Raw genomic sequence first — 17,522 nt, 5'->3', positions numbered from 1 at the left:
GTATTTATATTTAATAACGCTTTCTAAATTACATAAATTTATTACAAGTATCTTATAAATTTAATATTAAATTTAAATTAATAAAGTCATATTTTTGAGCCACACGTTTTCTACTACAAAATATTTTTAGAATTATATGGTATTTACTAATTAGTAATAAGTAATTAATATCTAGTATTTAGTAGTTCGTATTTATTTAGTATTTAATATTTAGTACTTAGTATTTAATATTTTATATTTAGTAGTTAGTATTTATTTCGTATTTAATATTTAGTATTTAGTAGTTAATATTTAGTAATTAGTAGAATATTAAGTATTAAATATTTAGAATTCAGTAATTGATATCTAGTATGTAGTATTTAGTATTTAGTATTTAATATTTAGTATTTAGTATTTAGTATTTAGTATTTAGTATTTAGTATTTAGTATTTAGTATTTAGTATTTAGTATTTAGTATTTAGTATTTAGTATTTAGTATTTAGTATTTAGTATTTAGTATTTAGTATTTAGTATTTAGTATTTAGTATTTAGTATTTAGTATTTAGTATTTAGCATTTAGTATTTAGTATTTAGTATTTAGTATTTAGTATTTAATATTTAATATTTAATATTTAGTATTTAGTATTTAGTATTTAGTATTTAGTATTTAGTATTTAATATTTAATATTTAATATTTAATATTTAATATTTAATATTTTGTATTTTGTATTTAGTATTTTGTATTCAGTATTTAGTATTTAGTATTTAGTATTTAGTATTTAGTATTTAGTATTTAGCATTTAGTATTTAGTATTTAGTATTTAGTATTTAGTATTTAATATTTAATATTTAATATTTAGTATTTAGTATTTAGTATTTAGTATTTAGTATTTAGTATTTAGTATTTAGTATTTAGTATTTAGTATTTAGCATTTAGTATTTAGTATTTAGTATTTAGTATTTAGTATTTAATATTTAATACTTAATATTTAGTATTTAGTATTTAGTATTTAGTATTTAGTATTTAGTATTTTATATTTAATATTTAATATTTTATATTTAGTATTTTATATTTAGTATTTTGTATTTAGTATTTAGTATTTAGTATTTAGTATTTAGTATTTAGTATTTAGTATTTAGTATTTAGTATTTAGTATTTAGTATTTAGTATTTAGTATTTAGTATTTAGTATTTAGTATTTAGTATTTAGTATTTAGTATTTAGTATTTAGTATTTAGTATTTAGTATTTAGTATTTAGTATTTAGTATTTAGTATTTAGTATTTAGTATTTAGTATTTAGTATTTAGTATTTAGTATTTAGTATTTAGTATTTAGTATTTAGTATTTAGTATTTAGTATTTAGTATTTAGTATTTAGTATTTAATATTTAATATTTAATATTTAATATTTAATATTTAATATTTAATATTTAATATTTAGTATTTAGTATTTAGTATTTAGTATTTAGTATTTTGTATTTATTGTCATTAATATTTATTTTTTAACTGAGAGCCCGTCCATTCAAGCATTATGTTGCTGTCATAATAATCAGCTTTACACACATTTTTATTTATGCATATTTGACTTTTACCATGCAGTTCGTTCGTTAATCGTTGTCGGCTCATTGCGATGCGATGAAGGCCACGAGCGTGGTTAGAAGGTCAACTTTGCCATAAGAAAAACTAACACAGACTCCTTATCATAAGCACACACCTGCCTTCGTACACAGCGTTCACTAACGACATGAATGGAAATCAAAGCACAGTAATGCATGAGAAATTCTGTCGTTATGCAAAAGAGAAATTAAAAGTAAGTAAAGAGAGAAACAAAATAAAAAACCGCTTAGTAGACACATGGGAAGCATGGCTGCAAACTAACAATCAACATTGTCCTGCTGTCTATCCTGTCGTTGACTGCCCAACGATTGCCGCCTAGTCAACCAACCAGCCAACTTTCCAACGCTGCTTGCCACACAAAAACCCACATGAGTTGCCGCAAGCATAGGGCTGCGTTGAGTGTTGGTTGCATGTGGCGGCGTCGGTGTTTGGCAGTTTTGCCTCGCAATTTATCTTAACAGCACTTGTCGACGAATTTGCCAGCAAACAGCGGCCTAATAATAATGCTCGTAATAATAGCAACAACAACAAGTGCATTTACTTAACAAAGTGTTAGAAGAGTTAAAATGAAAGGAAGGCACAAAATTTCACTTTATAGGCATAATTTATCATGGCACGTCTTGGTCGTGTTGCATGCAACATTGTGCTTTGATCGGTTAGCAACAATGTGCGTATGTGTATTGGTATGTGTGTGTGTGGTGTGCTGTGTTAGCACAATGTGTCACCTTTTTAAGGTTTGCTGTTGTCGCTTTTGCTGTCGGCGTTTGTCGGCTGGCTGGCTGCCTGTCTGTCGTTAGATTGTGGGCAACATGCGACATATGAAGGCACTGCTGGAAGTTGTACTGCGCATATGCACATATATGTACGTACCTATGCCTGGTATTCATATGTGCTTATTGTGTGCTCGTAAACACGTTTGTTGACTAAACTATTGGAAACTTCGCTTTGGCAATCATTAATGGTGTGCTGTTGTTATTGATGCTGTAGCCTTTTGTTGCAGTTATTATTATTATTGTTGTTGTATATGTCACCATAATTGGTTGTAGCACGATTCTCAATGACTTATTGGGAAGATTATTATTTGCTTCTAACAACTGAAATCGGTACTCGACTGCCAGGCAATGTGTCGGACAAACGTGTGAATGATGACGATGGAAGGCGTTTGAGAGCTGGTGTATTTTTTTATATATATATATTTGTATGAAAATATAAGTACCATATATGTTCTCAATGAGCATATTGCGCTAGCGAAATTATTATATTGCATATGTATTTATATATTTTGTAGTAAATTTGGTTTTATTTTGAAAAAAGTTGGGGCAACTACTTGGACAAGTTTTCTTTATTTTTTTTTTAAATTATTTTAGTACGGCAAAAACCTAATACATATTATTGCTAATTTAAATTTAATTTTAATTTTATTTTTTTATTTAAATAAAAAAATTCTCAACAACCTCAAAATTATTACTTATATCCCTAAGATAAAATTTTTTGAACGAGAAGCCTATTTAATTGGTTTGTTAAGAGGTATTGCTTGTATGTACTTCCATTATCTGATTAAGGAATATAAATCTAAAGACATATGACTATTGATTAAGTGACTATTTTGAATACTCAAGAAACCTTTTTGTAGTTTATTAGTGCTGGTATGACGACATCGGTTTTCAAAAAGTTACTACTTGCAAGATTTGTAAAGTTTTTTATTTGACATTAGGGTAGTTCATTATATTCTCTTTAACTTTTTTGCACATTCTTCCTAAAAACGTGAGAGCGTGACCAAAAACCTTTAAAATTAAATATAAAAAATTACAAGTAGGCTAAGATGCGCAATACTTTGAAAAAAAAAATGTATATATGTATAACTACTAAAATTTTTTTTTCAAGTAAATAATGATATTTTGGCAGGTAGAGTGGCTGTTTTATGATAAGAAGCTTTTTAACGATTAAAAATCAGTTTTTCTAGCATCTTTTTAGGCGCGATAGCTACGTTTTTACAATAAACAAGTAATCGTAGCGTCTAAAGGTTGGCGATCCCTCTCGTCTTCATGTTAGGGAATCGAAATTTTAAACCAACGCTCAGTTTACGATCATAGTCAGTACTATGAATACATTTTTCATACACTTTCCCATCACTTCGCTGCCAAGCAAAATGGCTGCTAGTAATGAAGTTCGCGCGTGTCAGAACCAATCACAAAGCCTAAATTATGCGCTATATTTATAGATAGCTTCCCAACAACAAGCGCATTTCCGTATTGCGAGTGCTGCAGTAAGCAAATAGCACTTATCGCCATAATGAAATGAATTTCTCAAGAAATTCAAACTAAGTAACACATGCTTACACACACACACACATATATGCATGCATAGCAACACATGCGAATTTTCAGCAGAAAATTAGATGCTTAGGTTGTTTGGAGTGCGGCTATCTCTATTTTCATTTGCCTCCCGTATTTTGTGGCAGCTCATCACAGGGCGTAACTGCCGGAGATTATCTTGTCCGATTTTCATGGCATCTAGCCATCAATCCGCTGCAGATTGTTGCACTTGGCAGGTATTTAAAGCCCAAGCAGTTAACAGTTGGTAAAAGCAATGGTAGCGAGTTGGGCTCCAGCAGCGCAGCGGCAATTGCAAACAAAGTTAGATAATCTTCCAGAAACGTTGTGGAAGGGAATCAACAAGGTAGACTAGTTAGATGGGCGCACGCTGATAGGATGGTGGCATGCAAACTTGGCTGCGCTGCTAACAAAAGCGACCTATTTGCAATTAGAACAATGACTGTTAAACATGCGAAAAGTGTGCGCCGCCGCACATGCGCAGAGCATTTGAGCACCTGCAGAACCGCTGCTGGCACCAGACCAAGTATGAGGTCGGCTAAGGCAGAAAAAAATTAGAAAAATTGCAGAAAAATTTAAAAAAAAAAGGAAATGCAAAAGGCATCGAAACGACGGCAATTTTTCGAGCAGCACTTGAATTTATTGCGGTGCGTGTGCATAACTCAAATAGACAATTACATTGCTGCCTACAGTATGCGCCAGCTTAAACGTGCAGATTTCAAGTGCGCCAATTTACAAGTTGCACAACAATAAACAAACCTTAAATGTGCAAAAGAAGCAAATAATTACGGCAATCTGTGGTAAGCAGTAGCCAGTAATGAGCGTAAGGAGCCAACAACATCGTTGAGTTGCCTGTATAGTTGCCACGAACGGTTGCAGTTGAGATGTAACTAACCGTACTTTTCAGTAGCGTTTGCCTTTTACTAGCTTAAATTCTTCTTTCTTTGTTTTGTTTTTTTTTTTTTTTGTTTGCTATTTTTTATATTCAAACATTTTTGCCTACTCCTGCTTGCAATGCTTTGACACGACAGCTGAATTTCTTCATTTCCTCAAATGCCACTCCAGCGTGAATGCAACTAATTTAGAATGCTTGACAATGAAATCGCATGCAGATTTGCAACAACAACACTGGCAGTCAGTTAGCTGGTTGTGCAACTGAATGTGATGTCTTTGTTCACAATCTTGTTCTAAGGGCCTCATTTTATGCAGGAAGTGCAAAAGTAAGTGGAAAAGTATTGCTTTTTTACCGCTGCTGCTTTTTGTTGTTGCTTTCTGTCGTCTAACGATTTGCATACTGCTGCAGTTAGAGAGTTAAATTTTCGGATTCTGATTTAGTCGACATGCAATGTCGTTGTTCTTCGCTTTAGTGTCTGTTGTGCGCAAAAAGTGCCGTAGATGACAGCCATGTATAAGCATAAAACAATAACAAAAACAATCAGCATTCTCGTTTTATAGAGTTTTCTTACAGTTTGAAATCGCGTAAGTTTGACCTATTCGAAAATTATTAAAAGTGATTTCGCTGACAGTAGTACCAAACTTATTCATATCAGCAGACTTTCCAAGACTATCTACTTAGCTCAGCCAAATTTTCTAACCAAAGGAGTCGTTTCCCGTCAGATATAAGCACTCTTGACCAACTCTCCGGAGTAGTTCGTAATATCAGAAGTTGTAAGGGTACAACTACCAGTTGTACCCGTATAAAGTGAGCGTTAAGATACATATGTGTTGGTATCGAACATTTGTTTTGAATTAACCTTAATTTTTTTTTCTGTTTGGTTGGCATGACATCTGACAAACGTATATAATAACCTTACAGTCATTGAACAAACAACATCATATTTTTTCAAATTTTGTGCCGCAAAGTGAGGATTTGCAAAAAGCAATCATTTTTCGCTTCCATTTGAAATTAAGTGCCGCAGGGTCGCATCGAATGCTTGTCGAGGCATATGGTGGTCATGCCCTATTAGAAGCAACATGCAAAAGTTGGTTTCAAGCAATGGTCAATACTTTGATTAATTTTTTTTACTTTTCCATTCAAAATTTGTACTTCTTTTTCTACAAAAAAAAAAAAAATAAGGCTCATTGCATACCGGTACACCTGGTAAAATAGATGCTACCCAACACAATAATTTAGAAAAAAACAACACAATAGACTAGTTATATCAATATCTGCTCGCGCAAGATCAGGGCTATTCGAAAAGAATGTCAAATAGTTCTATAAGAGACTTTCAATTAAAATGTAATCGTTTAATCAGTTTAAGAGATAACCCAATTATTAGAATTTCAAGGAATATTTGGGTCTTTCTGGGTTTGTAACCTAAACTGGGTGTATTAAGTTTGCCACGAAGTTTATAACATCCAGTAGAAAATGTCGGCTCCCCTATTATATATATACTCTATGATATAGTATATCACTATAATATACGAGTATATATCGTAAATGATCAGCGTAACGAGCTCTTTGAGGGTTACTTCTAAGTAGAGGCAATAGATGTACCTGATATAAGCGACCCATTACAATAGCGCTAGTTCTGATCCAATCTTGATTACTCAGCAAGTGAAATAAAAATCCCTTAACAAAAATTACGCTCCAGCGCTTCCTATTTTATATATCTAAATCCTGCATGCATTGTTACTTTTGTTGCTGTTATTGCTCAAGCTTCTACTCTGGCTAGCAACATCTTCTTCGACTTGTTAACTGCTGTTGTCTACTTTATGTTAAATTAAGTTGAGAATCGTGCAATGCAAATCAGTGCAATGAAGAAGGCACTAGCTTAATAACTATGCGCTAGACCGTAAATATGCATATATATATATGTGTATGTCTAAGTAACTAACTAAGTGCGCATCAAGTTGCACAATCGTCTAAGGCACACAGCATTTTCTAATTACAAAAGGGACAAGCAAAAATTCAAAACAAAAAAAAACAAAATAAATAAATCAAAAAAGTTGTAACAAAAAAAAAAAAGTTGCTGCTGCCACAATGCTTGTATGCAAAATAAGCTACTATTAGCTTGCTAGCTCGTTTGCCGACGTTTGTGAATTCTAATGCGAACTGCTGCTACTGCCACTTGCTATGTTCGTCGCTGCTAATTTGAATTATTTCATTACGGCGGAAAAGCTAGAAATAAAAATAAAAAACGAATTTCATTTGCATAGTTAGCTAAGCGAGTGCATCTATTTTCGTGTGTTGGTATGTGTGGGTTTTTAAATTTATTTGCCAGTATGCAGATTTGTGCAACCATTTAGTTTTTGTGTGTGTATTGTGGCAGTTATAGGTTCTATTATGTATATATGCATGTGTGTGTGCCAAAAAACTACCTACTCGTAGATCTCGCTATAAGCAATACCTTTGTATGCGCATATTTATATATTAATCTGTGCTGTTAATAAAATAATCAATCCAAGCTTTATTGCATAATTAAAAAAATATTATAATTTATATAGTAGCTCCAAGTAGTTAATAATCGAATTGTAAAACCATATAATAGTAGGATTTATCTTATAAGCACGCAATTAATTTTCTTAGGCAAGGCCAAGGTTAGATTACTAAGTAGGTAGCCAGGAGAAAACTTGGAGCAGCGTGAAATAGTTGTATGACGAAAGAAACTAACTTTTGCAAATGAAAAAAATCTGAACTCAAGCAAAAATGTATCTCAAAATCTAGATCAAATATTTGACGTAATCCACAAATATTGCAAAATCCAACAGGCGTCCAAAATTGAGCTGATACACCGACAACTGCTACATAGTTAACATGAATATTGCATCATTAGTTAGCAACATTTATGTTGCAGCCAAATCATACATATATTTGAGCTATCGATTTCTGTTTGAAAAAATGAAGCCAGAAGTTGCAGTGACAACAAACCGTAACTACAGGCATGTTGATAATTAGGAAACTGGTGCTGAAATAAAAAATTTTTTTTTTTTTCAAACTGGCATTTAGGATTAAAATTTTAAATTTTAGATTTTAGTCAGATTTTGTGTTTAAGAATTAACTTTTATGCTATTTTAGAATCCGGTATTTTGAATTAGAAATTTAAAAATAATTTTTATTTAAAATTTTAGAGATTACCAAAAAAAATTTTATTTTAAATATTAGTTCAACTATATTTTTAAGGATGGGTTCTACCTTGTGAGATCAAAAAAAAAATCTTTTTGTACATTGAAGCAGACACATGTTTCAAATAAATTCGCGCTCAAAATGTCAAGTTGAAATCTGTTAAATTACGAAAGTTATCGGCCGTTTGGTGGAGCGTTGTCAAGCGCGCTGGTCGGCCGCGACCTGACGAAAACGCGTTTCTCTCAAAATCACATTTTTCGAGTTGGTGGAAGTCTAACAGGACCCAAAAATTGAGCAATCGCCATAAAATTTTTTACACATATCTATCAAGAGTTTATGCATGTGTGGTACTAGAATTTGCCAAAAATATTGAAAATTGTTTATTTACAAAAAATGCCCAAAATCGATTTTTTTTCAAAAGCCCATAGTTTGGCATTTTCTCTTTCGTTATAGTACTACGGTTACGGAAAAGTGTACAGATTAATCAAATATTTTTTGTTTGTATTTTAGTTTTACCTATGACTGCTAGGACTTCCACTATGAAGACGATATCCCCCTTTACTTGAACTGAAAACAAAAAAATTTCTAAAGCTCCAATACATTTTTTTCCAACAACTGTGCGAAAATTTCATGCTTTTACCTATTATACTTTCCGAGAAAAAAAAAACTAGAAAAAACGGCAGATTTTCCGGCCAACACGGTAGAAACCCTTTTTAATGCTTTATTTGCAACACTGGTAGCAAATGAAGACAAGAGCCACAGAGATGAGTAAAAACCGGAAGAAATTATTCGCGACTGGCTGGCTATTTCGGGTTTTCTTTTTTCAAATTAAAGACTTAAATGACAAAATCAAAAGTAGATTGGTTTTGAGTGAATGCTTTGTAAAGAGTTAATATGTAGCAAATGTACGAGTGTATACTAAAGTCAACTGTAGAACTTCTAGCTAGCATTACATTAGAAAATAGTTACTTTTACAGCCTCGTAAGAAAATTTTACAAACTGCCAATTTCTTTTTTAAAAATTCCTAGTTACTACGAAACTAAATTTAATTGATTTACCTCACCTGTTTTTTTAACTATTTAAAATTAATATTTTACTAGCGTCAATGAGCCATCACAATTAATTAAACCAATATTTTCCGCCAAATAAAATATTTATATTTATGAAAAACACGGCGTTTAAAATAATTATCAAATTATATTCAATCAACCAGTAGTGCGTCTCATGACTACTAAACGCTCATTGTAAGTACACAGCATATTCTATGCTGAAATATTAAAAAATATATTAAATTTTTTATGAACACACAGTAAACTTTTAAGCGCTGCGTAATGGGAAAGTTTTAAGTTGCCATAAAAATGGCCGCTGGACATGAAACAGGAAGTATTGCGGCGATTTCTTTTGCCTTCGATAAATGTGAAAATATGTACACCTTTAGGCAACAAGAAGTGTTGTTGTTGCACCGTCGCCGCCACCGCTGCTGTTAAGAGTAATGTAAACGCTGGAAAAATGGAAAAAATCAATTAGCGCAAGGCATCTTCAAGTGCAGACAGCAACAGTAGTCGCAGAACGGTACATAAACTTAATTGGCGGCTCCGGCAGCAACAACAACAGCAACAGCAGCAGTGAACAGCACAATTAACAGTTAACCAATTGCGCACAACGAGCTAGTAGGCCGCCAGTGTGGAGTTAGCCACCCATTAGCTGCGTTGATTTGCATGTCGAGCGTCGCGCCTGCCCACCGCGGCCATCTACACTCACTCTTCACTGCCGTCAGACTGACTTGCGCATTTCTACGCATAACTACCGCTACGCACTGCTTAACCGCTAGTAGCAAACTAAATGCCTTACAACTGCTGCTTAGGTGTGTGCGTGTGTGTTAGTTTTCGCAGCGCGACGTACTGAAATTGAAAACTCATCAAACGGTGAAATGGTGATTACAGCGTTTACGCCGGCAGCAATGCAAAACGGCGGAACATAATCACACTAGCACAAATACCCAATTACAAGCACAATTTGTCTTTTATGCGCACATACTTGTTTACACGCACACATACATTTGTATGTAAATTATTTCCTCGTCGGCTGTTTGCTCACACATGAATTGCCTTACGTGCGGCGTCTGCTTGAAATAAGATACTTCCAAAACAAAAAGAAAGCATGTATGTGTATATATGTGTGTGTGCTTTGTTTATATGATTTTAAAATGCTGTTTAGCTAACTGTAAAAATATTTACGCCGCATGCTGCAGTCGACAACTGGAAGTAAGGCGCGTTCACTGCCAATATTTTTCACTCTTTCGATTCTCTTTTTGCTCTTAACCGTTTCTAAGTAGCAAAAGTTATTTCGATTTATTACTTAAATAATATTTATTTTATTCGGAATTCATTCAATCGGCCGTTCGTCAGTTAAGCATTGAGTCATAAAATATTATTATTGAAACGAAAGCAGAGTCCTACTCATTTTGTGGCATATATCGACTTGAGCTAAAGCAAATAAATGATGCCTTCTATGCCTTTGATGAAGGCAACAAAAACCAAGTTTGTCACTGAAGTCTTTTGTTGCTGTTCAAATGTTCATATTGAGTACAAGTTCGTAGCTTAAGTCTTTTCTATTCTTTTCAGACTTTCTCGCACATTCACAGGTTTAAGAATGGTAAGCGAATATTGTGCTGCAGACTAAACGAGCCAGATAGATAAAAATAAAAGCTGCTTGTAGAAAATTTTTTTACAAAAAATTTAAAAATTATTTTATAATTTTCTGAATATAATGCTGGCTTGAAGATCCAGTTGGTAAATACAAAAACTAGATTTTATTAATTTTATTCTATATTCAACTAATATCAGTCTATTAATTTACAGATGAATTTTAACCAAAGTACTACAATTTTGTGTTCTTGTTTTTAGAAAACTATTTAGGAATATTTTTAATAGACTTGCGAAGTTTTTGCTTAGAAAAAAGATATTATAAAAAAATATTGAGAACCAAATAATGCTTTACAAAAAAAATGCTTTAGTTTTTCTAAGACATATTAAAGCTTGTGTGCTTCTCTTATCTTAAGTATTGCAACATTGAGTAAGATAATCACAAGGCTTTATGAAAATTGTCTAGGTTCAGAAATACTATTTTTCAGATATTTTTTAAATTTAAAATCAATCAAGTGAAGTCTTTTATTGGCCACAGCTAAATGTTTTTTTTTGTCTGCTCTTTTTTCCAGCTCGTTCCTTCCCTTTACGAGCAACTCAGCAGGTATAATGTTGGCGTTAGCGCGTTTGTTTGCCTTGGATTCGTCAATGATCCAAAGACTGTTTGCTAACAGTCAGCGAGAGTCAAATCAGTAGATGTGAATAACTAAATAATGTAATCTCGTTATTTTAATATCCGAAACGACTAAAAACGCTTGCAAGCGTTATTTATGGTAATATAAATGGGAGCTGCAAGCCAAGAGTATACGTGATGCAGAGTTTATGGAACCACAATTTATTGAACGATAAGCAACAAAGTAAGTAAACTTAAGAAGAAACATGATTCCAATCTTTTCTTCCCGCTTTTTCACACAAAACTAAGATTATTTGACGTTTTTCCTCTTAAAATATTGGCAATTAAAACAAAAAAAAATTGAACGCTCAATCTTTTAATGCACCAACATAGACACACATGTTGTACAGACTAGCATGCTACACAATCAAACTTCATTTGCCATTATTGCCTTGGCAGTGGCAATGGGAATATAACACTTTGTCGGCAACTTATTGCCAATCAAATGATTTATATCGCCTACAAAGCGACTGGCAGACGCCCTAACTATCGGAAAACATAAATAAATAAATGTGTTTGTATGTGTGTAAATAAATGTGTTTGTATGTGTGTATGTGTGTGTGTGCTTCGGCGGTGATTTTGCTTCCTACTCACGGGCAATTATTGCAGTAAATATATACTTGCGCTGTTTTGATGGGCATTTGCTGTATACTATATAGAAACTGTTTAGTTGTGCAGTTGTGTGTGTGTGTGTACTATACTATAGCTTACCGTATTCCCTATGTAGCGAGCACGAAGACGACACTGTAATTTATTGCCAAACATAATGTCTATCTATTGCCTGATATCATTCGTAATTGTTGCTGTTGTTCGAATAGGATTTTTACTTACCTATTATTTGAAATATTACTATAAATAAGTTTTGCGTTGTTCATTTTCTAACTGCTTTACTTTTATTAGCAACTTTTTGTATTTGTTTTGATATTTGAAATTTAATTATAAACTAAATTTTTTTTTAAAATTTGGTTGGGTAACGCAGTTAAGAAAAATTCTGAAACAGTGAATGCTGTGACTGAAAAAAAAATATCTTACTAAGGTTTGATGGAGCACGTCAAGGAACTGCGCTGCTTATGAGAAAGGATTACCCAATTACTTGAGAGTCCTGCCCAATCTTAAAGCTAACTATTTATGTATTGTAGAGTGTACAAGGCTAAACTCTGGCATAATAATTGCACTTTTCTTGTCTTTGTCACCGCATCTTCATGGAAGTTGTTTTGGGTAGCCTTTCTTTCATATTAATCGGTTCTATTTCTGCCAAATTGGCGCGATTTTAAGTGTCTCTCAGACATTGCAGCGCTACTTAACATTAAAATGGCTCATCTAGCACAACTAATTAACCTTTGAATTTTAAATATAGAAACATACTAACTGTCTTTAGAACTAGTCTCATTATGGTTGAAAGATATCTGCTTCTGCTTCATTAAACTTTTGTATGTTGGCGTGATCCACTAGCGATTGGTCCTAGTTATACCACAACTCAACCGTCAAAGAACTATGCTGCTTCACTACGCACATATTTCCACATAAATATACTCAAATGCAAATGTATATACTTATATATATATATATATTGTATACAGACTACCGACTCCTCTCTGCCAGCAGGCAAGCAGCTAGTAGGCTCAAGGGTCTGTTACGTGTAAAATGCGTATCATATTGCATTTCGTTGAGGCTGATTTATGAGTGGCATTGCCATTAAAAATTACATGCAGCATTAAAAATAAAATAGTCGTAATAAAGTAATAAAATAACTCATAGTTTTGCATAGTTCAAATGAATACAACTTTAGCCTTTTCACTTGAAAAAATATATAAAAAAATACAGTGCATTTTTTAAGTAGAAAATGTAAAGTAGCTTCAGCTTTTGCAATTAAAAAATAAAAAATAAATAAAAAATAAAAAAAAAATTTTTTTTTTAATTAAAAGGTAAAATAAAAACAAAGAAAAATTTTTAAATTAAAGGTAAATTTTTTTTAGTAGAAAGTGTAGGGATGGAAAAAAAATAAAAAATTTGGTTAACATAAGAAAAAAACGAGGTCATATATAGAATGAAAATTTTTAATGAAATGCTGGGTTGTTATATCCAAATCACTAAAAATCTGACAGCATTTCTATATATTTTTTTATGCAAGTCCATTTAAAAAATTTAGTTCCAATTTTTTAATATATTTTGATTTCATGTTTTTTTATGAAAACTATAAAGTCTCTAAATTTTTATATTCTTTTCTGAAATTCTTTAAGGTACATACATCCACACTATCTACCCACCATTTCGAACCTTTAATTCTTAAAAAATAATTTCAAGTTCTTGACCTAAGCGTCTAGAATCAGCGCTGAGCGGGTTCAAAAACATGTGAGGGGTTTGTACCTAAACAATGTTTATGCGCGCTAAACTTGGTAGCTTTCATAAGTATAATAATTAAAAAATATTGCCACTAGAACAGTGTCATACCGACCAAAGTGATCGCAAAAGGGTTAAATCGTTTTTTTTAGTATTCCTCTAATTTGCCACCCAACCCAGAGCTATTCGCTGCCTTATCCCATTCAACGCGAAAATATGTAATTCTTAAACACTTAAGGGCGACTCGTTTTATCGCATCGCGAGACATTTTGATTGGCATCAGCAAGTGAGAAGACTTGATGAGAATATTAAGCCTTTCAGCAATGCGCTTTTTTTACACTTTTTAATTGCTGAAAGCTAGAATAGAAATGGATTATGATTTTTATTTTATTGTGTTCATTATAATCTTTGCGTACTGTAAAATAATTTAAAGTAACCCAGTAAACAAAAATATCGACTATTTTAGAAACAATTATCATAAGGGAAGCCGATATGCAAAGAAAGATTGGAGGCTCGCAGAGACACCGAGGAATTGAAACGTTCCAACTGCTACAACCACTCCATGGCATTGATTCGGCTCTCCGTGATTTGATTAAATTTATACAAGTACTTTCGCAACGTTGGGTTATGTTTACAAAAGCAAACTATCCACCGCATCCATAAGATTAGTCACACCAATACTTATGCAGGCAAACTTGTGTATGTGCGTTTGTAATGATTTTAGCGTATAATTAAGCTATTAACTTTTGATGGTATTAAAAACCAAGTGAAAGCGTCTGCACAAATACTTTTTTCTTCGTTTTTTCTGTAACACCTTTGTTGTTGTTGAATTTTAATAACATTCGCAATGGTTTGTTATGTGAGAGATTAATACCCTTTTTAGTAAAGTTAATCTAAACGGAGTGCAGAGATTTGCATTCTTAGCGCTGCTCAAGCACTTTAGTGGGAATTTGTTTATATTAACTATTTATATATACGAATATTTATGTGTTGATGTGTGCTTTTATGCTTTGATGCGAGTAAACGCTCATACAAAGCGCTGCTGTAGTTGACAACCGTAAAATTATTTAGTATCTAGTGTGTGGTAGTTCACTGTACTTGGATATCCCTTTAATCCATTTTTCGATTAAGCGCCTTTCGTTGAATCTCTAGATTCTCAAATAGTTATAAAATATTTTTTTTTTGTTAGTGCTGGATAAAAGATAAATTCATTTAACGATTTATTAATAATAAGCTCCTTGGTAACTCCATTTCAGGGTTTGAAACGCAATAAAATTACTTGGTAGCAGAAATTTTGAGGCAAGTGGATCAACATTGAAATCTTCGACGATATTGCTACTGAGAGAGTTCAGAAAGATTGATTGAAATTTATTAAATATTTGAGAAATTAATTTGAGCTACGGAAATAAAGCTTACAGATCTAGTCTTATTTAAAAAAGGCGAATACGAGTAGAGGGTTCTAATGGTGAAGTAGGACAAGATTATCACAGATCTCACACGTCACTGTTGGATCTATGTAACAGAGATGTAAGTTTAGGTTAGTTTTATGTTAGGTATATGTTAAGTTTAGGTTAAGTTATGTTCAAAGGCCGTTCCAAAAACCGGTTCCACTTGGACAGCTGAGAACACCGGTCCATAATGATATCTCCTAAGTACTGAAATACTTTTAAAGATGAATGTTTCAACTAGAGTATTACAAAAGCTGGACAATGGAGGCTGAAAAGTCTGAATGTTTCAACCTCACCTACTTCCATACAATTTCGATATATATTTTATATATATATTCTTTTTTCTTTCGGGGTTACAAACATCGTGGTAAACTTAATATTCCCTGTTCAGGATATAGATATAGCATAAATAATAATCTAGCACCATACTGGCAGCTATACCACAATTTTCATGAGTCGTTTCCTTTTTGCGCCTACTTTACATGGTCATATGTGCAGTAGTAATACAAATATTTTCAAAGAAATTTAAAAAAAATAAATTTTTATATTATTCATGTCCCACACATACACATTATTTCAACTAATTAATCATATCGCAAATTAATATATAAAATTAAAAGTTATAACTTTTGTCATTTCCAGCCAAATGCACTTACCTTTTAAGTCACTGCGCTGTGAGTACCTTCACGTTGCACTTTTAGGTCATTGAGCAGATATCTGATTACATGCATCTAATTATAGCGCATCACTCATGTGGCAAAACGCGAAAACACATCACTGCCAAAAGGCACAAAGCAAAAAAACAAAACACACACAAACACTGTACAAAAGAGAATAATGTTTATATTAGAGAGATATAGCAAATAGCAAAATTGTAAATGTAATAGCAAAGAAACACATAATGTTTATTTGTGTGTCTGACATCACTTGATGTTTAAGATTTGCAATTTATATAAACATATGTGTAGGGTTGTATATATGTATGTTTGTAGGCCGCAGCACACCGCGAAGTGTGTCAAAAGTGCGAGGCGCAACAGCAGCTTCGGCAGCCGCGCATGAAATCAATTTTAGCCGCCTCTAACGATAATTTCCAAAGGCTTATCAATGAAAATTATGCGCATAAAATTCAACGAAATTGTGTGGGCAGCATAAAAAATTACAGCAACAACAATAGCAAAATGAAATCAGCAACATTAACGCTACAAACTGCTTTACAATAATTCGTAAGTGCAAGAAACGATAAATGCCAGTGAAAGCTGTAAATGTTCATAAGAGTTTGCTGTCAGCGTTTAACTGCAGCTTCTCCGTCATTCATTCGCGCTAACAACGTTTAATCATAGAGCTATGAAAACGTAAGCAGCCAAATTGTCTGACGGCGCTGTATGGTATGTGTCGGTGTATGAATGTGTGCATAAAGGTTCTTATGAAGTCATTAGGTGGTAAGTAACTGTTTCGCTAAACTCAGCAGGCCATGTATCAGCTCTACAGAGTTTGGCGGCCAAACAGCGCGCGATTATGTGTAGTTGTAAATTACTTTTTTGGCGTTCGATAGCTCGCGGCACGTTAACCCATTTTTGTTGTCGCTTTGTTCTAGCTATGTTGTACGTAAGTTGCAAATTTAATTCAATTACCGGCAACATCAGTCGAACTCGTGTTTATTGTAATGTGAAGCGGGTGTTGAGTGGCTTAATGAGCACAAAATGTCGAGCTAGATATTGTTAGATGCTGAAAGAGATTTAATACCATCTTCAACAAAGAAAAACAATTTTTGAATTTATAGTATAATTTGTTTATAAGTTACGAGAAATCCCAAAAAAGCTTATCCTACAAACTTTTGAGTTTCGCGTTCTATGGGCATGCCTGGTTAAAATTATCGCTTATGATTTGTGTACACCAAACTTTACTGGAATATGTACAGCAGTATTTTAAGGGGGAAAGGGGTGTAGAATGACTGACCTTTAACAACATGCGACAAAAGAGCGAGCGAAACAGAGCAATCGACAGAATTTTTGCCGTTCCCACAACAGTGGGGTGCATGTAACCGGAAGGGACCCGAATTTTTATCAAGCCAACTACTGTCAACTCGGCATCATACCTCCAAATTGCTGCAGGGATGTTTTACGCTGATAAAATAATAACAACAACAGAATATTTGCTACAATGTTTACCGATAGCAATCGTCGGTGGATCTGTTGCATGAAACTCTGTCTTAATTATAACAAATGAAGATCTATCGTAAAACTAATGCCTCACCAAGCTCGCTCGCACCTAACTTATAACCTCTGAGGAAAATACTCATAATCAATAGGTATACAAATTATAGGAAGAATGCAGCGATGATCCTTAACTCATACTTATCCAAGATCATACAGATACTACGAAAAGTACATGCACTTTTATTGCATCGTAGAAACTGGACGA

General features: G+C 33.0%; 1 long non-coding RNA gene across 1 annotated transcript in view; it reads left to right on the top strand.

The window, feature by feature from the left end:
• Nucleotides 1–11,491, top strand: part of LOC138856389 (uncharacterized) — an 86,693-nt gene extending 75,202 nt beyond the window's left edge. The window contains exon 3 of the long non-coding RNA XR_011395654.1: nt 11,213–11,491. This is a non-coding gene — a long non-coding RNA (uncharacterized lncRNA). The remainder of the gene's footprint in view (nt 1–11,212) is intronic.
• The last annotated feature ends 6,031 nt before the right edge of the window (nt 11,492–17,522 follow it).

This window comes from Bactrocera oleae, chromosome 3 (assembly GCF_042242935.1).
Source record: "Bactrocera oleae isolate idBacOlea1 chromosome 3, idBacOlea1, whole genome shotgun sequence".
Classification (NCBI taxonomy): Eukaryota; Metazoa; Arthropoda; class Insecta; order Diptera; family Tephritidae; genus Bactrocera; species Bactrocera oleae.
This window is presented reverse-complemented; position numbering and strand designations above follow the sequence as displayed.